Genomic DNA, 27,446 nt, shown 5'->3' with positions numbered 1-27,446 from the left:
GGCTTATTTTTTGTGTCTTGAGTTGGCGTTTTTAATTATACAATTTTTGTGTGGATGCTACGTTTTGATCGCATGTTATTGCATTTAAAAAAAAAAATTGTGGCAACCAAAAAATTTAATTTTGGGTTTGGAATTTTCTCACCACGCCGTGAACCAATCAGATTAATTGATCTTATATTTTGATAGATCGGGCATTTCTGAATGCAGAGATACAAAATATACAAAATATACACATATTTTGTAACGGTTTTATTTTCAATGGGGCGAATGGGGGGGGTGATTTGAACTTTTAGGGTATTTTTTATTTTGTCATATTTTCAAAAACTTTTTTTTATTTTTTTTATATATTTTATTAGTCACCCTAGGGGACATTATGGATCAGCAGTCTTATCGCTTGTGCATTTCTGTTGATCAGAGCTCCACAGCTCTGATTAGCAAAAATGCACTGTTCCCTTAAGAGCCGCCACTCTATCAGCTCTTACAGGAAGTCATAGCATTAAACAGGAGAAGGAGATTGGGGATCATAGCCCAGAATAACCACTAAATTTAAACAAGTATCTTGCAAAAGTATAAAAAAGTTTTATTATTGCAAATTTACATTATAGCAAGACATAGGTCAATTAAGAAATATTGTTATACAAATAACAAATAAATTACAGGTATACAGGGGGAATCCTGACAAAAATATCACTAGGGTCCAATAACCAGCATGGGGGTAGAATTCCAGGTCCAACACAATGAAATCCCAAGTTATTAAATAGGGTATACCACAGAGTATTACTCAGCAATAACATCAGCCATCAATACATTTTGGCTATATACAGAATAATAGCTATACTCTGTGGGCTTCCACAATGGTATATATAAGTATAGGGGTACAGGGATGGACTTCTTTACTACCACGAGATTGGGAACTATCGGGCGTTTACTGTGAACTGTATTCCATACACAATTAAGTCCCAGAGTCTAATCTAAACCGCATTGCTGGTAGTACACTTACGCATGCTGGGGTGGATGCTAGAGTGGAGAACGTGCCCCGACGCGCACGTTTCGTAAGCTTCCTCGGGGGGCCGTGGTGTATTGTGTGTGTGTTGGTAAGCAGGTTTCAATCCATGCCTACGATGTACGTGGCAGCGACCAATTGGACGCATGAGGGGCGTGATCCTGGCAGAGGTGCGCGTCATTGGGCATTCCCGGAAATGACGCGGGTATTTACTGTGTCGTCACACAGATACCCGTGCCATACCGTACGGAAGCCGGCAGACCCGGACATGCATAGGTAACACTGCGCATGCGTCCCACCACCACGGACATCCTGCTAATTGGAGAAGATGGTGATATCCATTACAGCATATTGCAAAGGGAGATATACTTCAACCGCACTGTGGGAATAATGATTAGATCTAATTCGTGCTCACCATGGGCACAGCGCGGCCATAGCACATAACATCACTGGTATACATCATCTTGTATCATGCAGCGCTAAAGATCATGAAAAACACGTACAATATCAAAACCCACATTTCATGCCAGGATGTCAGTACAACATTGTCTGTGCATCCCATGAGCCCAGCGCCATCTACATAATCAAATCACCAACATGTACACATACATTTATAATAATAATTATGGCACTGCAGTCATGGGACGCACAAACTTCTCTTAATGGACTGTGGGGACAATAATTAAATTTTATTCATGCCCTCCCCGGATATAGTGCAGCCACCACACTTAACATCATTGGTATACATCATCCTGTGTTATGCAGCGCTAAAAATCACACGGACACATCCAACCTTAAAACCCACCTCTCATATCAAAACAACTTTGTCTGTGCACCCCATGATCACAGTGCCACCTACACAATCAGATCACAAATATATATACGTATCCATAATACATATGGCACCGTAGTCATGAGACGCACAAACGACTAGCAATGGACTGAGGACACTCAAAGATACTAACATACATAACGTCAAATGACGAATCATTTCATATAACAAACATAGATAATAGCATTTATACATAATGATCCTAAGGTGGAGGGAAGAACATTCTTCTCTCAAAAATGTGGCCATGAAGTCCTCGTCCATCATAATATAATTTTCCGAAAGATCCTGGCAGAGGGTGGTGAAGTAACTCATCTGGAGCAATGGTAAACTTGGATAGATACACTGATCCCAAATTCTCCAATAGAAACCTGATGCAAAGATAAAGTGAACCAAAAAATAAAAGAAAAAAGACCTAAAAAAAAGGAACACACAAGACACATAATTAAAATGAAGCCATGGCAACATATATAACCATTTGCTATAACCAATGCTCCCTCTAATCAGAAGACGAAAAAAATGGCGGATCATAAGAAAGAGGAAAACGACAGTTGTTCGTTCAATCCACCAGGTGACATAGTCCCAAATGTGACTATCCACCTGCATTCAAGGCGTGCCAGGGCCTGCTTAAAATTGCCGCCCCTTGCGCCCAGGTGGAGTTTGTTGATGCCACGCACTTTAAGGGAAGATGGGTCGCAGTCATGATATATTTTAAAGTGTCGGGGAATGGTCTTGAGAGAGTCGAGACTGGCAACATCCCTTGCAGCTATAATGTCACGTACATGCTCACGTGTACGTATGCGGAGCTGTCTTGATGTTAAACCAGTATATGCTAGATTACACCCACATCTAGCTAAGTAAATTATGTCAGTACTGCAAGAGATGTAATGCCTAATCTCGTACTCTCTCAGACCATCAGCCGACATAAAGACAGAAGCCCTTTCAACATTGCTACATGACAAACAAGACCCGCAAGGGAAGCAACCCCATCTTGGTTTCCCTGTATTAAAGGGAAGAGTGTCACGATGGATGTAGTGGCTATGAACCAAGATGTCTCTCAGCTTTTTGCTCCTCCTTGCGGTCATGAGAGGTTGGTCTGAAAGGATTCTTTCCAATGAGGGCTCTGTTCGTAAAATAGACCAGTGTTTAGTGAGGATGCGTCTTATTTCCCCCCACTGATTGTTAAACGTAGATATAAACCTAATAGATGGAGTTCTAGATTTTTGAGTAGTAGATGGAATTAATAGTTGGCTCCTGGGGGTGGATCTGGCTCGGGCATGGCCCTATTTGATGTTCCGCAGACTATATCCCCTATTCCTGAACCGCTGGGAGAGATCTCCTGCCCGAACATCAAAAATCTGGTCAGAGGAGCATACCCTTTTCAGTCTCAAAATCTGTCCCGTTGGGATAGCCCTGATGTTGGAAGGTGGATGAGATGATGTTGCATGTAGTAAGCTATTGACTGATGTTTCTTTCCTAAAAATGTCTGTTTGGATAGCTCCATCCGATTGAACAAGAATCCTGATGTCCAGGAAATCCATGACCTCACTGTTACTCCTGAAGGTCAACCTGACATTTCGATCGTTAGAGTTCAAATCAGAAAAAAAGGAATAAAGTTCAGGATCGGTTCCCCCCCCCAGATGATAAATACATCATCAATATAACGCAACCAGTACTGCACATGGGAAGTGGCCCGGGCACCGTCACCGAAAATCTCTCTCTCCCAATAGCCAAGAAAGATTTGCGTATGACGGCGCGCAGGCTGCGCCCATTGCAGTACCGCGTTTCTGGAGGAAGAACCGATCCTTGAACAAAAAGAAATTATGTGTCACGATGAACTCCAGGAGTTCCAGTATAAGGTCCTGCATAGGGGCCTCCCAGCAGCTCTCTCGTAGGTAAAAGCTGGCTGCTTCCAGGGGGTGATTTGAACTTTTAGGGTATTTTTTATTTTGTCATATTTTCAAAAACTTTTTTTTATTTTTTATTTTTTTTTTTATATATTTTACTAGTTACCCTAGGGGACTTAATGGATCAGCAGTCTTATCGCTTGCGCATTTCTGTTGATCAGAGCTCCACAGCTCTGATTAGCAAAAATGCACTGTTCCTTTAAGAGCCACCACTCTATCAGCTCTTACAGGAAGTACGTCATGATAGCAAGAGGGGTAATCACATGTCCTGTCACTACCACGGTAACCATCGGCTCCCCATGATTGGGTCACGGGGTTGCCAATGGCGGCGGGGAACGGCGTGATCCCTACCACAGCCATTTAAATTGTGTTGTCACATTTTGACAGCGTGATCTAAGTGTCAAGCAGGTGTGAGTAGATCATGGTTCCACTCACACCTGTTAGCCTCACATGTCTGCTGTTCAGATCAGCAGACATGTGCAGGGATCACCACCGGCTCACCGCAGCAGCCAGCGGTGATTACAGCGATATGACCAATGTAAGTCATCGGTCGTGAAGTGGTTAAAAGAACAGGCAGCTACTTCCCTTGCTCCTTTAAGGAATGTATCAGCTTTCCTATACAAAGGGTCCCTGAGAGAGCCTACATCATCAAATGGAACAACGATGTTACTGGATATGATAGCCTCTGCTACATTCATTTTAGAGTATTTTTTCAAAGATTCACATACATCTTCGTCAAACCAGTATTTTCTAAAAGTGTATTTGGAACAAAGACATTAACTGTTTACCTCCCTCATTAAAATGTAATGGAAAATGCTTATGGACCGGAAGCACACACTTTTGCATTCTTCTAAGCCACTAAACATAGAGTCCTGCATAGATATAGGTTCCCTGGGACTTTACTCCCATAGTAGCTCTAACGACTTTAAGGAATTTCCGTGTCTTCACTGTCAGAGGATTATGATTCCGAACAATCACTACCAATTACCCCAGTTAATTTCTTCCTCAGAACTAGAATCAGAAGAAATTTGACACCTACTTGCGGAGGAGGGAGCTTTTGTCTGAGGCACTTCCCTGTTAACAGTACTTTTAACTTCATTCTTAAAGGGGTACTCTGGGGAGATAAAATATTTTTGTACTGTCCCGGTACTCATACACCAGAAAGATTAGCATGAGAGAAAAAGGGACTCATCACGCTGTGCTTAAGCAATCAAGACAAGGATCCAGAGTCCGGAGGGTGCTAATTAGCGATGGGCGATCCCCTCGATGGTCGGGATCGGGAGCTTCGCCCGATCATTTTGTAAAGATCGGGATCGAGATAACACAAACTTGCGTATGATCACCGAACTCGGGCTTTACAGTTATGGGATGGGGCGGGGGGAGTGTAAAATAAAGAATATAGTTAAATATTGTCATTATACTTACAGGTCCCGCAACGCATCCTGCCGACTCTGTCTCCTGGCTGCTTCTGAGATTGCTGTGCCCCTGGGTTACAAGGACCTTCTGAAATGTTATAGCCATGTGGCCATTCTGGTATGAATGTTGTGCAGACATTGGCTTACAGACTGGTCACATGGCTATGATGTCATTGAAGGTCCTGCTAACTTAATCAACCCCTCACTGTCAGCCTACTTCTTGCTCTGTACAAAGTGATGAAGCAGAGCTGACATTGCTTTACCTGTGGACTATGTCGGACTAAGGAGATTTTTATAATAAAGATGGAGTCTCTAACAGTTTTTTTTGTTTTATTTCTAATAAAAAAAATTTCTATGTGTTGTGGGGTTTTTTACTGTTTATTAGAAATTCATGGTGGTCATGTCTAATTTGGCATGACACCATGAATTTCGGGCTTAAACTATCTGAGAATACAAAGCTGGTATTAACCCCTTTATTACCCAGCGTGCCATCGCCACCAGGGCCGCTGACGAGCCGGGTAAATCGCCTGTAAATGGTGCTAAGAAGCAATGCACCATTTCCAGGGGTGGCTGCAGGCTGCCAAGAATCCCAGCCCCAAGCTGCCTGACTGGTGATCAAAATATGTTGGGGGCCTACACTTTTTTTTTTAATGATTTTTTGTATTTTGCTTGCCAGCCAAGTTAAGCCAGGCAGATGGGAGTGGCAACCCATAACCGTCCGCTTTATCTGCGCTGAGAATCAAAAATACCGCAGAGTGCCACGTAATTTTTTCTAATTATTTATTGTTATACAGTTATATATTGTGTACATTATATATATTTATATTTACACACACATAGCTCTGGCAACAAATTAAGAGACCACTGCAAAATTTTCAGTTTTTCTGATTTTTCTCCTTATAGGTATATTTCTGTATTTATTTTCTGAAAGTAGTAGTTTGTAGAATAAAACAACAATTTACATTTTAAAAATATTACAATATTTAAATATAAATAATTTTAAAAAATGACATAGCGCTCCACGGTATTTTTGATTCTCAGCGCAGATAAAGCGGACGGCTACAGGCTGCCACCCCCATCTACCTGGCTTTACCTTGGCTGGCAATCAAAATACAGGCAAGCCCATTAATTTTTTTTTAATTATTTTAAAAAAATAATAAAAAAAAATGCATGGTTCCCACCGTATTTTGATCGCCAGTCAGGTAAAGTCATGCAGCTCGGCAGCCCGCAGCCGTTCCTGGAAATGTTGCATTCTTTCTTAGCGCCATTTCCAGGTGCTTTACCCAGCTTGACCAGCTGCCTTGGCGGCAGTGGCACGCTAGGTAATAAAGGGGTTAATACCAGCTTTGTATTCTCAGATGGTACTAAGCCCGAAATTCATGGTGTCACTCCAAATTAGACATGGCCACCATGAAAATCTGGTTAACAGTAAAAAAAAACACAACACAGAGAATTTTTTTTTTTATTAATAATAAATAAAAACATTCAGAGACTCCATCTTTATTAAAAAAAAAACTCCTTAGTCCGACGTAGTCCACAGGGAGAGCCATGTCAGCTCTGCTTCATCACTCTGTAAAGACAAGCGGCTCTACAGAGAAAGAAGTAGAGAGAGCCATGTTAGCTCTGCTACATCGCTCTGTACAGAGCAAGAAGCAGGCTGACAGTGAGGGAATGATTGCACTTGCGTCTTGCTTTCCATCACCCCACACAAACTGACAATCTCAGGACAGGAGCACCTCAGCTGGATGGAAATATATGCAGCTGACTCGCTCCTGTCGTGAGATTTTGCGCCATGATGCGATGTGACACAGTGACAGTCGAAGTTCAGTTAACAGGACCTTCGATGACATCATAGTCATGTGACCAGTCTGTAAGCCAATGTCTGTACACCATTCACACCTGACTGGTCACATGGCTATAACGTCATGCAAGGTCTTTTAGGCAGTAATGCTTACCGGGGGGGCACAGCAATGACCGGATGCGGAAACAGAAGCAGCCGGGAGACAGAGATTGCAGGATGCGTCGCGGGACTTGTATGTATGATCATAATGTTTTTTTAATAATGTGCTTTTTTTTTTTTATAGCTCCTGGACCCGATCTGTAACACGAGCTTCCCAGGAAACCTCTGGATCGTGTCCATGATCACTATGTGATCGGTACAATCCTCAATCTTTTCGGGATCGCCCATCGCTAGTGCTAATCCCATTCTGGTGCAGAGCAGCAAGGAAGCATGAAGGCAATTAGAGGAGGAATGAGGAGTATAGCACAAACCATCCAGTATATTAAAAAAAATCCAATGTATTGGTCTACATTAAAAAGTAGAAGTGAGCATTCGCTAAAGTGTTTCTGGCACAGAGGTGCCCTTAGTCATAGCATAATAAAATAAAATCAACAAAACAAGAAAATGTATGCTACCAATGAACCAATCATGTACATTACCCAATCAAAAAACACGGACTTAGAAGGAAACAAACAAAAAAAAGGGGGTGGGTGTGAGAGACTGCATGTAGCACATAAATCTTAAACATCTTAGAATCACAATGTATAAATATAATAAAGAAAAATGCATTCACATATATGGATTAATCCAATACATGAATATAATTAATCAAAAACACATGTGTATATAAATTTAACCATCATCAAACCATGAAAATTACTGCAAAAAAAACCTCAAAGATCGCATGTCACATAGCTCAATTTTTTTATTTTTTTTTAATTATACATGCACTGTGGCAATCTTGCTATACTGACACTCAGGGCCGGATCAAGGTTGGTGGGGGCCCCTGGGCAGAAAATCTGGTGGGGGCCCCATAAACGTTAACATTTTTAGCCATAACAGTAGAGCGCGAACTGTAGTTTAGATATAAATCCAATGAACATGTGTCTTATCCTGATCTACCACATTCAGATTTCCAGTACTACAATACAGATACAGTCCAGGATAACTCACAGCTGTCCACTTACACACAGAAAGATCGAGGATCGCGCTGTTCCCTGCCGCCATCGGTGGCCCCTTGACACGATCACGGGAAGTCGATGGTTGCTATGGTAGCGGCGAGCCATGTAATGACCCCTGTTGCTATCATGACATATTTTCTGTCACAGTCGATAGAGCGCCGACTCACACAGGAATGCTGTATTTCTGCTAATCAGAGCTGTACAGCTCTGATCAACAGGGATGCACAAGCGATCAGACTGCTGATCCTTATAGCTCTCAAGGGGACTAGTAGAATAAATACAAAATGTAAAAAAAATAAATAAAAAGTTCAAATCATGCCTCATTCGCGCCACTGAAAATAAAACAGTTAAAAAAATATACACATATTTGATATCTCAGAGTTCAGAAATGCCCGATCAATAAAAATATAAAATCAATTAATCAGATCGGTAAATGGTGTAGCGAGAAAAAAAAATCCAAATGCCAAAATTATGTTTTTGGGTAGCCACAAAATTTTTAAAAAGATCCAATAACGGGCGATCAAAAAGTAGCAACTACATAAAAATTGTATAATTGAAAACACCAGCTCAAGACGCAAAAGTATTAGCAGTCACTGGGCCTCACATCCCAAAAAATTAGAACACTACGGGTTTCAAAAAATGGCACCAAAAGCACAATTCTTTTTCTTAACAAACTTCTGAATATTTTTTAACTCCTTAGATAAAAGTAAGAGTATACCTGTTTGGTATCTATGAACTCGGCATCATACTGACATGGTAGTTTTACAATATAGTGAACATGGTGAATAAAATAACCCAAAAACAATCGTGCAATTGCACTTTTTTTGCAATTTTATCGCACTTGGATTCTTTTCCCTGTTTCCTAGTACAATATATGGTAAAACTGATGATTTCACTCAAAAGTACAATTTGTCACGCAAAAAATAAGCCCTTATATGGCAGGATTGATGGAAAAATAAAAAAGTTACGGCTCTCAGAAGAAGGGGAGAAAACAAAACAAAAAAAAACGGAAAATCGGGGTGAAGGAGTTAAATTTTGAGTACTATAATACTATGACAAAATTTTATGAAGTCAATATGAATAACAAAACTGATAGCTGTCAGTGAATGGCACTCAGCAATACGTCTGGCACATGTACACGGAAAGAACACGTTAAACTCCGTGGGGGCATCATTTTACTGCAAGGGGTGTATGTAATTATACTCCAGGAGGCGGTTATATCACAATAAGTTAGTGTATGAATATACTCAAAAAGGGGATAATGATTATAGTCAAAGGGATGGGGGACATTATTCTATGATTATACTCCACTCTAGGGAGGGGGCTTTATTTTATGATTATACTCCATTAGTGAGGTGTTTTACTCTATTATATTCCAGGGGAAGGGTGGAGCATTATTTTATGATTGCTCTCCAGGTGAGGGGAGTGTTATCCTATGATTATACTCCAGTGGGGGAGGGGGCATTATTATATGATTATAATCTACGTGGGGGGCATTATTATATGATTATAATCTCTGTGGGGGCGTTATGCTATGATTATATATTAGTGTGGGGAGGGTGTTATTGTATAATTATACTCCAGTGGGGGAGGGGGCATTATATGATTACAATCTAATGGAGGAGGGGGCATTATATGATTACAATCTAGTGGGGGAGGGGGCATTATTATATGATTATAATCTAGGGAAGGGGCTTAAATTCTGATTATATGAAAAGGGAATAGTGTAATTAAGGAGGTGTAGGTAGCTTTAAACAATGATGGGTGTCAGGGACTATACTGCAATGTAGCTCCTATGTAGGTCGTTCATACTCACTTCACCTCTTGCAGTAAAATGACCCCCCCCCCAAACTCCAGGAACAAAATATACGCCACTTGCAATAAAATGTCCCTGTCTCCACCTTTCATGTACAGCTATATACAGTTATTCCCCCTTACTGATAGCTCTGTTTTGGAGTTACTTGGAGAGCACTGTAGCCCCCTCTACACCCCCCTCCCCTGCCCTGCTGAGTGACCTTACTCTCACAGCTGACATCGTCCTTCTATCACAGCCTGCATCTCTCATGGATGGTGCAGGCTCTAGCTGCATCCACAGCAGCAGGATGGCGGTGACACATCAGAGACGATGAATTTCCCGCCCCCACAATCCTCTCGGGCAGATAACAGCCGCGGCAGAGAGGAAACTGAAAATCAAAATGACATCTGTCTCCCTGCACCGCCCCCTTCAGGAGCCTGGCGGACGGCACCCTGTGCAACTGCACTACTCACATGTAGATGATAAAGCCAGCTATGATCATGGGGGCCGCCAACACAGGAAGCCGAAGACAGATGGTGGTGGGGGCCCCCTTGGAGGCTCTTGTGGTGGGGGCCCCTGGGCGGCAGCCCCGCCTGCCCTGCCTATAATCCGGCCCTGCTGACACTTATTGTTTATTATGGATCAACGTGCAGCTAAATTTGCCCATTTGTTTGGGGAAACACCGGATATATCTGATGAGACTCCTGACATTAAAACTTTATTCTGTCAGTTGTAAAAATTATCGATGCAAGAGGTAAATACCTTTAAGAAATATATTGAGAAACAAATGGTTACCCGTGGTCTGCACATAAACAAAGTACCGACATACATTTTTATGGATGACTTTCTAATCCAATGGAATAATGTCTTAACTAAGTGTTCATTGGAGGTAATGAATTTAACAGTCACACACGAAGAAACTCGGCTTTTGAAGCTCAAAACCACCCAGCCTATTTTGACCTTAAAGGAAAAAACTGGAGAAAAACTTTAAAGTTTTTTCCCTGAAGAAGGAGACGGTTGGGGTCTCCGAAACGCGTAGGAATGAAATAATAAAAGAATCATCTGTTCTAACATCAATGCCTGTGGTCTTCAAGCGCGGCATAAAACCTGTTTTTCTCCAGTTTTTTCCTTTGATGTTCCACTTGTGTAACAGGGCTGCTGCTGGACCGCTTGGGCGCTCATTTTTGCTGTCAATGGAGTTGTGACTGGCACAACCCGATCAGGTGAGTGCATTACTTCTTTATGATTTTGCCCAATATATCGGGTAAGACCCTATTGCGCCTTTTCTCTCCCATATATTTTGACCTTACTGACCTTGCCATTTTGCACAATTCTGATCAGTGTCCCTTTATGGAGTAATAACTCTGGAACACTTCAACGGATCTTGGCGATTCTGAGATAGTTTTTTCGTGAAATATTGTACTTCATGAAAGTTGTAAATTTAGGCCGATATTTTTTGCGTTTTATTTGTAAAAAGTTTGAAAATGTGGACAAAATTCTGAAAATGATCACAATTTTTTAAAATTATGACATTTTATGCCCATAAATCTGAGAGATATATCATATATGTCTACTTTATATCAGCACAATTTTCAAAACAATTTTTTTTTTAGGAAGTTAGAAGGGTTCAAAGTTTATCAGCAATTTCTCATTTTTACAACAAAATTTACAAAAACATTTTTTTAGGGACCACATCATATTTGGAGTGACTTTGAGAAACCTATGCGACAGAAAATACCCAAAAGTGACCCCATTCTAAAAACTGTACCCCTCACTCTACTCAAAACTATATCGAAGAACTTTATTAACCCTTTAGGTGCTTCACAGGAACCAAAGCAATGTGGAAAAAAAAATGAAAATTTTACTTTTTTTACACAAAAATGTTACTTTAGCCATAAAATTTAACATTTTCACAAGGGTATCAGGAAAAATGCACCATAAAATTAATAGTGCAATTTCTCCAGAGTACGCTGATATCTCATATATGGTAGAAATCAATTGTTTGGGCGTACGGCCGGGCTCAGAAGGGAAGGAGCGTCATTTGAATTTTTGAAAGCAAAATTGTCTGGAATCGTTAGCGGATGCCATGTTGCGTTTGGAGACCCACTGACGTGCCTAAACAATGAAGCTCCCTCACAAGTCACACCATTTTGGAAACTAGACCCCTCATGGATTTTATCTAGATGTTTAGTGAGCACTTTGAACCTCTGGGGGCTTCACAAAAGTTTATAACATTCAGCCGTGAAAATAAAAAAAAAACATTTTTACCACAAAATTGTTACTTCAACCAGATAGTTTTTTTTAACAAGAGTATCAGGAAAAATTGCACCATAAAATGTATAGTGCAATTTCTCCTGAGTACACAGATACCTCATATGTGGTGGAAATCAAATGTTTGGGCGCACAGCAGGGATCGGTAAGGAGCGCCATTTGACTTTTCAAACGCAAAATTGTCTGGAATCGTTAGCGGAAGCCATGTTGCGTTTGGAGATTCCCTGGGGTGCTAAACAATGGAGCTACCCCACAAGTGACCCCATTTTGAAAACTAACCCCCTCATGGAATTTATCTAGATGTTTAGTGAGCACTTTAAACCCCTGGGGGCTTCACAAAAGTTTATAACGTTGAGCCGTGAAAATTAAAAACATTTTTTACCACAAAATTGTTATTTCTACCAGGTAGCTTTTTTTCACAAGGGTATCAGGAAAAATTGCACCATAAAATGTATTGTACAATTTTTTCCTGAGAATGCAGATATCTCATATGTGGTGGAAATCAATTGTTTGCCCTCACGGCATGGCTCGTAAGGGACGACGCGTCATTTGACTGCAAAAGTGACTGGAATTATTAGTGGACGCCATGTTGCGTTTGATGAGCTCCGAGTCCTGAGGTGCCTAAACAACGGGGATCCCACACAAGTGATCCAATTTTAAAAACTATACCCCTCAAGGAATTTATCTAGATGTTTGGTGAGCATCTTGAACCCCTGGGGGCTTCACAGAAGTTGATAATGTTGAGCTGAGAAAATATTTTTTTAACCCCAAATTTTTACTTCAACCATGTAGCTTTTTTATCCACAAAGTTATCAGGAAAAAATGCACCAAAGAGTTTATTGTACAATTTCTCCTGAGTATGTTGATACCTCATATGTGGTGGAAATCAATTGTTTGGGCACACAGCAGGGCTCGGAAGAGAAGCAGCACAATTTGACTTTTCAAACACACGGATGCCGAGCAGTGATGTCCATCACTGATCAGCCGCTGCAGGATGCAGGATGCACACATGGATGAGGTGTAAAAGCAATGGGGGATACGGATGCAAAAAAAAAAAAAAAGTCCTGCACAAAATTGAGCAAAGATGCTGATCCGTAATGTGCATCCCGATAAGCACTTGGCTGCTGCATGACATACGGATGGATGAGGTGTACAAAGCGACATGGGATATGGACGCAAAAGAAAAAATAAGTTGTGCCCAAAATTGAACAGGGATGCAGATCCATGCTGTGCATCCCGATGAGCGCTCGGCCGCTGCAGGATGCACAGACAGATGAGGTGTACAAAGCAACATGGGATACGGACGCAAAAAAACAAAGTTGTTCCCAAAATTGAGCAGGGATGCAGATCCGTGCTGTGCATCCCGATCAGCATTCGGCCGCGGCAGGACGCACGGACGGATGAAGTGTACAAAGCGACGTGGGATACTGTAAAAAAAAAAAATATATACTCACAGGGCCAGAGTATTAGCAGGAGGATCACTGAACAGAGGAACTGCAGGAGGTATAGCAGGCAGAAAGATGGACGGCTTAATACAGGAGCAAACAGTAAAAAAGACAGCCCTGTGAAGACCCAGGAAGAACCCAGGAATGGAGGCAGATGCGATCGGACGTCGCACGCAGAAGACCTTGGACGACCCGGTGGCAGCAGGCAGGGGACGATGGAGGTGGATAGCAGAAGCCGGGGTGAGGGATCGCACCGACCACAGGAGAAGAACACAGGGGGGGAAGATCGTGGGCGTCTGGGGCAGATCGGTGGGCAGCTGGGGCAGGGTGGCAAATCGGGAGCGTGCAGGGTCAGCACGGGAGCGTGCAGGGGAAAATACAGCGGCAGCAAGATCAGGATGCGGCGAATGGGCGGCGGCAGTGTGTTACTATAAGTACCATCAGGGCACGGCGCAGGCATGTTGGGGTAGGGCTCCCCAGGCCAAAACAAGCCTGGGGTGGGTGGTCACAACCAGGTCAGACCACCCCCCCTCACACTGATTGGAGCGATTGCGCATCATAGCACGATCGCTCCAATCAGTGCTGCATGGGCTGGGGACGCAGTGTCTACTCTTCTCCAGCTATGAGTTGATGCTGCAGCAGCACCTCATAAGCTGGATCTCACAGAATCGCACTGTTTGGGGCCTTTTTTGTTTAGCCCAAAACAGTGCAATGGCTATGATTGGCATTTTTACTATCACTTTCATTTTCAACTGCCAATCACAGTGATCGTAGCTACGGGGAGGGGGGGGGGCAAAACCACCTCCCCTGGGGTCAACTACAAGTCCTCGCGTAGCTGCAGCTCTAGTGACATTTCAGTGACCCCGGTCACCAGCACTGCAGGAACTGAATCCCGCCATGACACATACGGTGTTGGAAAGGCACCAACTTTCATGACCCATATGGTATGTCAAGGGTCGTTAAGGGGTTAGTCATTTATAGGCCACAATTCAGACACTGCATCTTGCGTATCCGTGTGAGATGCACTCATATAGTGCTGTTTAGCCTGCCTGACCTAGGTTTCTGGCGTCATTTATAAGTTGCAGTTCAGACCCTGTGCATCTTACTCATCTATATAATGGGCTCCCAATGCAAGTCTTATAAAGCTGGCGCAACACGGGGATTACTGTGATCCCCTCGCATGACACTTGGCTCACGCTGGCAGTACAGCAGAGCTGAGTGTCATGCAAATGTCCCTGCGACTGAGGTCCGATCGTGCGAGCGGACCTCAGCTGCGGGGGGGCGGCCCGGCACTGAGGAGGGGCGGAGGAGCGCTGCGGAGGGGCGAGCCGGCACTGAGGAGGGGAGAGATTTATCTCCCTCTCTCCTCCATTGCTGTCAATTGCCATTCTCGCACAGCACTCGCGGTACACCGGTTTACCGTAAGTGTGTGATGCCCTGGACTAGCCAGGTAGTCACAGAGAGACCCCCGCACAACACCTGTCCTCCAATAAGGTAACACCAGCCAAACGATAAAACCTAGTCACCTCCCTTAGAGCTTGATGGACACACCAGGGGGGTGGAGCCAGGTGGTTGGCACGCCCACTGAGGAGTTCAGAGGGCCTGAGGCAGGAAACACAGTCAGTTGTAGGGAGAGGAGTTTGAGAGTACAGTAGAGAAGGTCAGGCCTGTAGGAACCGGGTGGGGGACCAGACGCAGCCGGCTGCGGGCACCGACCACCATCAACTTTGATTACCAGAGACTTGTGTGTATCAATAACAGGGAGTACAACAGTGCCATCCGGCCGCGCACCGCCCTGCACCGCCCAGCTACTCTCCCCAACGGGTCCCGGGGCCATCATCCCTGCCCACGGAGGGGTTAACATCTTGCTGCATAACCATCTCCCCCGGGTGCCCCGCAACTGCAGCGGTGTGTCTACCTTCACCACATCACGTGGATAGCATCATGAACTTATACACGGCTCCGGCCATACACCTACCTACCACCCCCCTAAGTAGTGCCAGCACCCTTTCAGAGCGAAGTGACCCCGGGTCCGGAGGCGCTCGAGCCACCCACCAACGAGCCCGGATCCGAGCGGCTCGGCCACAGCCGAGCGCGGGGCGGTACACATCAACTCTTCTGGAGTCACGAACAGGATACTTACCTATTCACTTACCTAGTGAAGTGCGCCTTGAAGTGAAGTCAGCGGTGATCCGTTGCAAAATTTGCAGAATCCGCCATCTTGCCGCCATCTTTTGGCACGAAGATTCCCGCCAGAGTCTTCTTCCCCGCAGAAAGGGCGCGAAAAACTGAAGCCCTACCCCCTGGGAACGCGGCCGTGCAGCAAAGCGAGCGGTTGAAAAGCGAAACTGATCAGACGAAGAAGGGAGTGCCGCGAAAAGACCAAGGGGGAGAAGCGGGAAGATGTCCGCGCCCAACCTCGATGGCGGAGTGGCGCCGGCCGCTGGAGTGGCGGCGCCCGCAGGTGTACCCAGTGACGGGAATGCGGCGTCACTCACTCCGGTCGCAGGAGCAGGGGAGGCCGCGGCTCCGACAGTCGCCCAGGTAATGCCAATCTCCTTGCCCTATGTGCCCGGTGCTGCCTGGCTACCCCAGTATGATGGGAAGCCTGATGCCTTGCAGGTGTTCCGGAAAAAGATATACACGATTCTCGATTTGTATGCCATGACCGGCAAGCAGCATGCAGCGGTAGTGCTGGGACAGCTGACCGGCGCGGCCGAGCAGGAGGTGGAGACTTGGGCAGACGCGGACCGGACCTCGGTAACCGCCATTTTTTATAAACTCCGGGTCGCCTTTGAAACCCGCACGGAAGCGGAGTTACGGATGCAGTTTTACCATTGTTTGCAGTGACCAAAAGACAGTATAAGAGACTATGCCTTGCGGCTACAAACAGCCTTGCGTACATTAAAGCGGGTGGACCCCATCAATGAGGCTGATAGCAACAAAATGCTAGTGGAGCATTTCCTGCAGAGGCTGGGGTCCGCTGAAGATCGCAAGCAACTGCGGCTGTGGTCTTTGGAACATGCCGACTTGGACTTTGCAGTGCTGAAAGAGCGGGCCATCAAGGCCCTACAGGCACCAGAGGGGGGCCCCCCTGATCCGCCATCTTGGCCGGTTGACACTGCTCCCGTCTCGGTAGCACCCCCCTTGCTGTCCTTACCGGCCCCTGCTGCAGCCACCGGAGCTCTGGAAGATCTGTCGTCGCAAGTCCGGCGCCTGAATGAGGACATCACCCGGAACCTTGCTGCTCTCCAGCTACCGACGAGACTCAAGCCCGCGGAGAAGGTCCAGCTCGCCGACGCCGGAGGACGTCCCTTGGATGCAGCAGAGAAGGAACAACGACCCCCGGTATGGACCGCGTCTGCTACAAGTGCAACAAGACCGGCCATTACTCCAGATGGTGTCCGTTAAACGAGCAACACCTGAGGCTAAGGGCCAATCCTCAGGAGTAGATCCTCAAGGCCCAACTGATTGGCGGGATCGGTACATTGGAGGTCGCCCCATCATCTCCCTGGTGGTGGATGGTGTCCCAACCATGGCTCTGCTTGACACCGGATCACAGGTAACGACTATGCCTTACTCGTTGTACCAGCGATATTGGGCTGATAGTGAACTTGCCCCTCCGGACGATAGCCTAACTATCATTGCCGCCAATGGGCTCCCTATAATCCAGGTGAGGTTCAAGGAGGTGACCCTGACTGTGGGACGCACGGAGCTGAGATATCAAGGGATGATTGTGGTGCTGAATGATTCCAGTCACCATAACCCGAAAGTGGTCCTGGCCACCAATGTGATTGAGAATTGCATGGGGGAAGTGTTGCGCCTGTTGCAACAACTGTCTGCCATTGCAGGAGGAGGCTGGCAGAGGGCACTGCAGCATGAGATCCGGGCCCTCCTACAGCGGCAGTAGGTGAACATGACAGGAGGTGAGATTGGTGGTGTGCGGGTGATAAACGCTGCAACTTTGGTGGTGCCGCCGCGAAGCGAGATGATGATTTGGTGTAGACAAAAAAGACTGACTGCACTCCTCGGCCTGACGTGTGAACAGGTGATAACTGAACATGACATAAAATACAAAAACAACTGATAATGCTAAAGTATGGAAACCATGAATGTGTGAAAATGGACCTGCATTACTGCTAAGGAAAATCACACGTCAGGTCGAGAAGTGCAGTCAGTCTTTTTTGTCTATATGAAGAGGGTCATACCTTCTGACCGTGCACCCTTCCCCCAGTTGCCACAGGTAATCTTATCCTATATAGCAGGTTCCTACTTGCCCATACACAGGAGGTTTTTAACCTAGAGAGAGGCTTCAGCATAGCGTTAGGGACCCAGTTACGAGATATGCCATGAAGGGGCAACTGGGCAGATATACAAATGGCCATTTATATATGCTAAATATCTCATTTTTCTCAGATTTTCCTTAGCAGTAATGCAGGTCCATGTTCACACATTCATGGTTTCCATACTTTAGCATTATCAGAGTGCAAACTGTCTTTTTGTATTTGATGATTTGGTGTACGGCAGCAGTAGGACCCCAGGGACAGGATTACCCGGCAATGGTGAAGCCTTTGCCTTCAGAGCACTGGCCAACAGTAATGGCAGCCAGAGGGGTGATTGATGTCAAGAAGGGGAGAGTGCCCGTGAGAGTGCTGAATTGTGGAGAGGAAGAGGTCAGGCTCCCCCGCTACGCCACCATAGCCATGTTGTTCACTGTAGACGCACATGCTATCCACGAAACAACCCCCACAACCACTACACCACACTCAGGCAGTGACCTTCCACCCGATCAATTAGAGGAGTGGTGCCGGGAGTTGCATGTCGGCACCGAGGCTACACCCATGCACCACAAGGAAGGGGTATACAGGATAGTGCAGGAGTACGGGCAGGTTTTCAGCAAGCACCCGCTAGATTTTGGGAGAGTTAAAGGGGTTCAACACCATATCCCCACGGGTATGCATCCACCCATTAAAGAGAGGTACAGGCCAATCCCACCTGCACACTACCAGTGCGCCAAAGACATGTTGAAGAACATGAAGGAGGCAGGGGTCATCCGGGATAGTTGTAGTCCCTGGGCAGCTCCATTGGTGCTGGTGAGAAAGAAGGACGGCACCATGAGAATGTGTGTGGATTACCGGAAGATCAACCAGATAACGCATAAAGATGCCTACTCTCTTCCCCGCATTGAGGGGTCACTCGCTGTGTTGAAGACTGCTAATTATTTCTAAACCCTTGACCTTACTAGTGACTACTGGCAGGTGGCAGTTGCACGGGAAGACCACGAGAAGACTGCATTTCCTACCCCCATGGGACTCTGCGAGTTCAACAGTATGCCGTTTGGGCTGTGCAATGCCCCGGGGACCTTCCAGAGGCTCATGGAGTGCTGTTTGGGGCATCTCAACTTCGAGACGGTTCTGCTGTGCTTGGACGACGTGATTGTGTATTCCAAGACGTATGAAGCCCACCTAGAGCACCTGGCAGAAGTGTTTGCGGCCCTCGCCAAGTACGGGATGAAGTTAAAACCCTCTAAGTGCCATCTGTTGAAACCCAAAGTGCAGTACCTTAGGCACGTGGTGAGTGCGGAAGGCGTAGCCCCGGATCCTGAGAAGATTACCGCTATCCAGAGCTGACCGCAACCAACCACGGTGAAGGAGGTGAGGCAGTTCCTGGGCCTAGTGGGCTACTACCGCCGTTTTATCAAGGGGTACACGAAGATGGCCGCCCCCATGCAAGACCTCCTCGTGGGACAGACCAAGAATGGTAGATCTCCTGGACCCCCGTTTGTCTGGGGTGAGAAGCACGAGGAGTCCTTCCAACAGCTGAAGTCGGCCCTGACAGGGGAAGAAATCATGGCTTATCCTGATTACGGCCTCCCGTTCATCCTTTACACCGACACCAGCAATGTGGGCCTGGGTGTGGTCCTGTCCCAGGATCAAGATGGAAAGGAGAAGGTGATTGCCTACGCTAGCAGGAAGCTCTGGCCAACAGAAAGGAACCCCGAGAATTACAGCTCCTTCAAGCTCTAGTTCTTGGCCCTTGTGTGGGCAATAACAGAAAGGTTTAAACATTACCTCGCGGCGGGGAAGTTCACTGCTTACACGGACAACAACCTGTTAACACATCTGGATACGGCTAATCTGGGTGCCCTGGAGCAGCGGTGGATGGCTTGACTGTCCAATTATGACTTCACCATCAAGTACAGGGCTGGCCGCAAGAACACCAACGTGGATGCGCTGTCTCGGATGCCACATTTGCCCGATGAAGGGATGGAGGAAGACAGCCTGGAGGAGATCGAGCTACCCGCATTCCATCGGCCACGGGGTGAGAAGCCCTGCTTTAGCCAACAGCAGACGAACCTTGACCCGCTGCCCAGCCAGGGGTGGCAAGAAGCCCAGGATCAGGAACCTGCAGTTCAGCTGGTCAAAACAAGGATTGCCCAGGGTTCTTCCAGGATGAACCCCACAGCCCCCTCTGAAGCTCAGCGGTTGTGGAAAGAAAGAGACTGTCTGTACCTGCATCAAGGGAAGTTGTATAGGGGGTTGATCAACCCAAAGACCCATGAGAAATTTCGCCAGCTGGTTGTGCCCCAGGCATACGTACCCAAGGTCCTGCAGGCCTACCATGATGGCGCAGGACACTTCGGCTGGAAAAAGCTGGAAATGCTGCTGAGGTAACGGTTTTACTGGAGTGGGATGCGGGAGCCGGGGAATCCTGCTGCCGAGAGTGTGGTCCCTGTACGCTGAGAAGACGGGACGAAACCAGTCAGAAGGACCCGCTACAGCCGATTGTCACCCACCAGCCGCTGGAGTTGGTCGCCCTGGACCATGTCAAGCTCCTGCCCAGCCGGAGCGGGTATACCTACGCCCTGACCTGTTATGATCCCGAACCATAGAAGACCACTATAAATCATTGGTAAAAGGTGACAAGAGCATTGGCAACTAATCTGGTGGCCATCCCCTTACTAACCATCAACACTAGAAGTAGCCGAGGGGTAAACTAACATCCTGTGCACCGCGAACCCAGCCAGAGAACTAGCTATCCTAAAGGAAGGAAAGATGAATAACTCTCTGCCTCAGAAAATAGATAAAGAATAGTAAGCCCCCCACATTCAAAGACTGCGGTGATATAGGAAAACACAATACACAGATAGATGATAAGATTAGCAAAAGGTGAGGCCCTACTGACTAAATAGGACATGATAGGAAAGAGACTGATGGTGGCCAGAGAAAAACCCTGAAAAAATCCAAAAACCTGATAGTACAAAAAGCCCTCAGATCACTAGATCTGAACTCCATCCTATACCAGGCGCTTTTGTCATACCAATGAACAGAAAGCAGGAACCATTACAAATTCAAGAAGCAACAAACACATGGACTAATAGGAGCAATACTCCAAACATAGCTGCAGGGAACTTCCCAGCTAAGCAACTGAGAGGGAAGATCCCTGCATGCAAATAAACTGTCAATTAACCTCAGTAAATGAAAAACTCAGATAAGAGCAAAAAGAACCAAACAACAAATAAAGAGCCAAGCACTTATCTGGGGTAGATGTGGTCTGGAGCAGGATGAAGCAGGCTGGTGAACAAAGAACAACTGACATCCGGCATAGCCTGCTAGCAGACCATGGTTTAAATAGGCAGAGAGTTAGCAATGGAAACGCCCATTGCTCAACACACCTGGTCTCTGTCCAAACCATTCCTGGCCACAAGAGGGAGCCTCACAGCAGCAAAAGCATAACTGACATTCACAACAGTACCCCCCTCCTTGAGGAGGGGTCACCGAACCCTCACCAACGCCACCGGGTCGCTCAGGATGAGCATGATGGAAGGCGCGAACCAATCTGTTTGCATGAATGTCAGAAGCCACAACCCAAGAGTTATCCTCCTGCCCATAACCCTTCCATTTGCCTACTGCGACGGGAATCCAGAATTTTTCCAACCTCATACTCCAGATCCCCTTGTACCAAAACAGGGTCAGGAGGCGCTGCTGCAGGAACTGTTGGCTCCACATGTCTCTTCAACAAGGACTTATGGAAGACATTGTGAATCTTAAATGACACAGGCAGAGTCAAACGGAAAGATACAGGGTTGATAGTCTCCGAAATCCTATAAGGTCCAATAAATCTGGGCTTAAATTTAAGAGATGGAACTCTCATAGGAATGTTTTTAGAGGACAACCACCCCATGTCCCCCACTTTAAACCGAGGACCAACAGTCCGACGCCGGTTGGCAAATTTCTGGGCAAATACTTGGGAGTGAAACAGTTTATCCACTACCTGCCCCCAAATCTGCTGCATTCTGTTTACCACCGAATCCATCCCTGGACAGTCAGATGCCTCAACCTGCCCCGAGAGGAACCTGGGTTGATACCCAAAATTGCAGAAAAAGGGGGACACCAATGTGGTAGAGCTAGCTCTATTGTTAAGGGCAAATTCAGCCAAAGGCAAAAACGAAACCCAGTCATCCTGATCCGCAGAAACAAAACACCGTAAATAGGTCTCCAGGGTCTGGTTAGCCCTTTCAGTTTGACCGTTGGTCTGAGGATTAAACGCCGAGGAGAAAGACAGCTGAACACCCAATTTGGAACAAAAAATCTTCCAAAATCTGGATACAAACTGCACCCCTCTGTCAGAAACAATGTTTTTGGGAATACCATGCAAACGAACAACATGTTCAAAAAACAAAGGCACCAACTCTGATGAAGACGGCAACTTAGATAGGGGAACCAAGTGGACCATCTTGGAGAATCTATCACAGATCACTGAAATCACAGTCATTTTCGGAGAGACGGGAAGCTCTGAAATAAAATCCATAGAGATGTGCATCCAAGGTCTCTTAGGTACCGGCAAAGGCAATAATAGCCCACTAGAACATGAACAACAGGGCTTGGACATAGAACAAACTCCACCATTACATCCTTCACAGTATGAGCAATACCCTTCCGAAAAAGAGCCGCAAGCGCGTCAACATTCCATTTTTTAAGGACCGCCCACTTTCGAAATTTCTGACAAAAAGTTTCTGCAGAAACCAGACCCTGAGTTAAGGACAACAATGCCTTTTCTGGTTGGTCCACAATATTGGGTTCGTCATATAATAAACCCAAGGCCTGAAAAAAGGAGTCCACATCACTGAGAATCAGATCATCAGACGCCAAAGAGAAGGCCCAGTCCTGAGGGTCACCACGCAGCAGGGAGATGACAATCTTGATCTGCTGTACGGGATTCCCTGAGGACTTAGGGCGCAGGTCAAAAAATAATTTACAATTATTTTTGAAGCTCAAAAATCTCGACCCATCTCCCGAAAAAAATTTAGGAACGGGAATCTTAGGTTCTGCAAGGGGAATCTCTGCAAGATAAAACTCTATATGACGAACCTTAGCATCAAGATGAGCAACACGCTCACCCAATTCATCCATGCTAGAATAAAGAAATCTTCCACGGAACTCAAAGAAAAAGAGGAAAAACACAAAAAAACAACTTTCAGCAGACCTTTTTATTTATTTATTTTTTTCTTTTTTTTCCCTTCTTAACCACAATCCCTTGTCAAGAGGTTAATTAAGTATTTCATCTTATGGCTCTCCTCAACAGTCCCCCCCTAAATACTTTATTAACCTTCTGACCCTACCGTGGTCCTCTAACACATCAGCTCTAATGCTTTAACTGCAACTTTTTTTCATTTTTCTATCCGCTATACAAGCAATGCTAAGCCTTTGCCCCCACTGGTACAGACTGTTGATCAGAGAGTTGATCACATCCCGCACACAGTTCACAGAGGCATAGGTAATGTCCCAGTCCTTATAACAGACTATTTAATGCCGAAGAGCTCACCCAGATTTTGAGATTAATCGATTAGAAAGAGTAAGGCAATTTGTAAGAATAAGCTTCTTACCGTCATACTGCAGCTTTTAGCATTACCGTTTCTGAAAGACTGATTCTCAGTCAACATCCGAGTGCTGTCCGCATCTTCGAGACTTTTCTACTTGAATACACCTGATTTTATCACAACTCTAATGGATCTCTTCTTGTCTCGGGTCCATAATCTACCACCAGGAGGCCTTTAACAAGATTTCCCTTACGCATGGATCCGATTACCTTCAGTAACTCAGAGTAGCACTTTTACGGCTTCAAATACCAACAAATAAGACAATACCAGTTACCTACAAGTGTATGTTACCCTTAAAAGGTCACTTAAACCCTTAAAATAATTGGTTGGTTCAGGCCAGATAATGTTTTTCCCACCATGAGCCCTTATTTGTGTAATGTTCCTGTACTCATTGTTCCCTTATCATGGTTATTTCCCATGTTTCATCCCCAATCTAGAAATTCTCCATAAGGTTCTATGTGAGATAATCCAGCACTATGTGTGTTGTGACCCTCATTCTGCTGGTATGATGGACTCATTACAGTGGCTGTTGTCTCCAGATGGGTTTTCCCTCAAGCTTCATGGAAGTTGCTGTGGTCGGGAAAAGCTGGATCGGTCCACCTGATTCTGACTCGGGGATCATTCTGACTTGTCTTTTTAGGATCACCCAGTCTCCTGGCTGGAGACCACGTGCTCCTGACACTGATTTAGGATCTGGAATTGGAGGATACACATGTCTATCACACTATATAGGCACTTCTATAAGGCTAATACATCACTGGTCAGGATATCACACTGTATCTGTAGTATCTATGAGAAATATAATCAGGTTCTAGGTGCTAAACCAAAAATATCTTATATAAAGATCTAATTATTAAGAAAAAGGAAAATGAACATGTGTTACGTTATTTGCCAGCATTCACCATTATCTTGTGGATCGTTACATTTTTATGTTATCATAATCATTAAAATTCCAACAACATACACCCATGTGAAGAATAACTATAGACACAATTAGATATTCCAATAAAAGAAGGGGCAGGGATTGGGGCAATAGCCCTAAACTCTCCATACCTCGCAGCGGAGGTCGGTACCCTATAAGGCGAATTGGCGCCCCCGCTCTCCGACGGCTCACCCTCCCTATCCCTACACTGCTAAGCTAATACGTGCTGCTAATGTCAGTGAGGGAAATATAGAAACCGTGAGACACAGGGGATAAAGAGGCGTCAATATGCAATTATATATATCTAATTCATTCCGAAAGATTAAATATTCACACTCTGTATTTTACATAGCTGTTTGGTAGCTTAAGTCAATATGATCTAGCAAATTCAAGGACCAAACCCTAAAAGAACTTAAATATCTCACATGTATAACATGTACCCACTGTATAAATATAAATATAATAATAATAAGGCCAGGTAAAGTCATGAGGAGATCTCGTCCAATCACAGACCCTCCACTGTACATGTCACACTCAGAGTAATAAAATAAACGCATATTTGTCAGACACTTAGCATGAAAGAAGCCCAACGCGTTTCTCCCCTCTCCACATTGGCAGACGGGTTCATCAGGGGCATACCCAGGTACTGTAAGATCTCTATAATGACCTCTGCTATAGAATATGCACTTTACCACTTTTTGGATCTATTTTTACATACCACCAGCACCATGAGTTTTTCAGCAGTAATGTTTTCCACACTGGATTTGTTTCAGAGCAGGCCTGAAAAGAAATTCACACAACACGCACAAAACTCATATAAACCTACTCATGGTAGATGTACATAACTAATCTGCAATAACTGCAGCAGTAGAGCAGATGAGGGGGGTGTTGCTACGAGGTCTTTACAGTTTTTCTACCTTGTATTAAGCACAGGTCTTACAAGACTGGACGTGTCTGGCCACCTGGGTTTTGAGCAGTGGTGCCGCCCATATCTTGTCCATCCCAACACCTTTGTCACATGTGTTACCTGGGCCATTATTGAGTAGAGCGTTTATAGCAGAGAAAGCTTACCGCCCTTTATCCACAGACCTTCCTCAGTCAGCTGGCTCCCTGCGTCTCACACTCCGTTACTTGCTGAATCTCTTGTTTCTGTAGGGATTTAAAAACACAAGTAGTGACCAATGTCACGGACGTGACAGGAGCCACCGAGGTGTGGTACTGGTCTGCATTGCTAAAGAACTCTCAACTCTAGGCCCGTTCACTGCTTCTTTGTTGTCTGCTCCTGTGCGAGCAGCTCCATCAGTCACCGGCTCCATCAGTCACCAGCTCCTTTGATAACAGGAGCCTCCACCGGGGCTCACACCCACTCTACGGTCTTTATAGGTTTATCACGTAACAATCCACATTTGACTATCTTACCCCCCTCCGCTCTACGAACCACAGTGATCGCAAATCTTCATCTCGTTCTCCTATTTCGATGGGAGAGGAGTGAGTGGTTCGATTTTTATTACCTCATGTTGCGTAACCTCAGCATATCCAGTGTAGAATCAACCAGCATCTTGGTATCTGGATCCATCTACGGAAAAACTCAAAATCTGCATTAACAATGTGCTCATCTGAGACATGTTCAAAACCTGACGATTCTTGTTACATCAGAGCAATCATGAGATAATATGTATGTCTGCTGTATCCTCCTTACAGATAAAAATATAAAGAAAACTTAATAGAAAAACTGAATTGATGAACAAATTAAAACCTTAAATAATAATGTGTGATTTTCCACATCATCTTTCCCCCCCTCTTTGAATCTATTATCCAAAACATAATTAGATTCAAAAAGTGTGTGGCCCCGGAGCTCTACATTTAGGCATACAAGTCACATTGTGAAGATGGAACCTAACCGGGAACACCATAAATATCGTTTTATGTGTAACCTTATAATGGAAAACTATTTCAATGGCTTTTTAACCTTTGCTTGGACCACAGAAATCTGCATTACAATCTTTCTTTCTATAAAAAGAAAACGGATGATTCAATACATTACATATCAAACACAGAATGCCATAAATCATCCACATACCTTAAACCAAATTATTGTAATTATTAATACATTAGATTATTAATAAAGATTATTATTATCATTAACAACAATAATAATAACACAACCTGTGGATATAGAGGTGTTCATATTTGCAAAATTGAGGAAATTATCAGGGCATTTTCAGCATCTCTGTGATAATTCTGTCCATGAATACTATTACTTTTTTATAAAATGCTGATTTACCATAGAAATCCATCTGATTAAACAGCTTCCTATGCTATGCTCTTGTATCTACCAATAAATCTAAACATTTCCACAATTAAGTTTTATTCCTTTAGGTTAAAATTAGTAACATAAAAAACTATTGTCAATGACCTTTTTTCCAATATAATTTGCAATGAATTAAATGTGGAAACCCTTTTTTTTTTTTTTCTTCCCTCTTTTTGCCTTTTTATGACAAAACAATAGATAGAACTAACCCCCCTTGTAACTTGAAACTCTAGTGGTAAACCTGTATTTCTCCTCCTCCAATGGTAGCCAAAAACAGGTTTTGTTTCTTTTTTTTTTCTGCAAGACAACTCAACATTGCGACCTCTCTTCGCATGGATACATTTATCTTTTTATATATTTATTTATTTTAAACATACAACTCTCAGGATTTATTCTATCAGATCCATAACTGGAATACTTATTATTTACTTATTTATCATGACCTCTATTGCAAAGGTACGTTATTTAAGAATTTTTAACTTAATGCTTTCCTAATCTATCATTTTTCAATATTGTAATGGACTTTAACTATTAATCCCTAAGTCTCACACTGCAAATACTCATTTCATCTAATTCCTACTAAAGATGGCTGCACAGCACATGGTCTCCTTGCTAGAATAGGACCATGTGGGAAGGGAGGGTAAACTGATTTTTTTCTTTTGCTCAACTATTTCCCCCTACAGTCTATAATAGCCTGTGTTTTATAC

The sequence above is a fragment of the Anomaloglossus baeobatrachus genome, chromosome 6 (genome assembly GCF_048569485.1).
Source record: "Anomaloglossus baeobatrachus isolate aAnoBae1 chromosome 6, aAnoBae1.hap1, whole genome shotgun sequence".
Classification (NCBI taxonomy): Eukaryota; Metazoa; Chordata; class Amphibia; order Anura; family Aromobatidae; genus Anomaloglossus; species Anomaloglossus baeobatrachus.
This window is presented reverse-complemented; position numbering follows the sequence as displayed.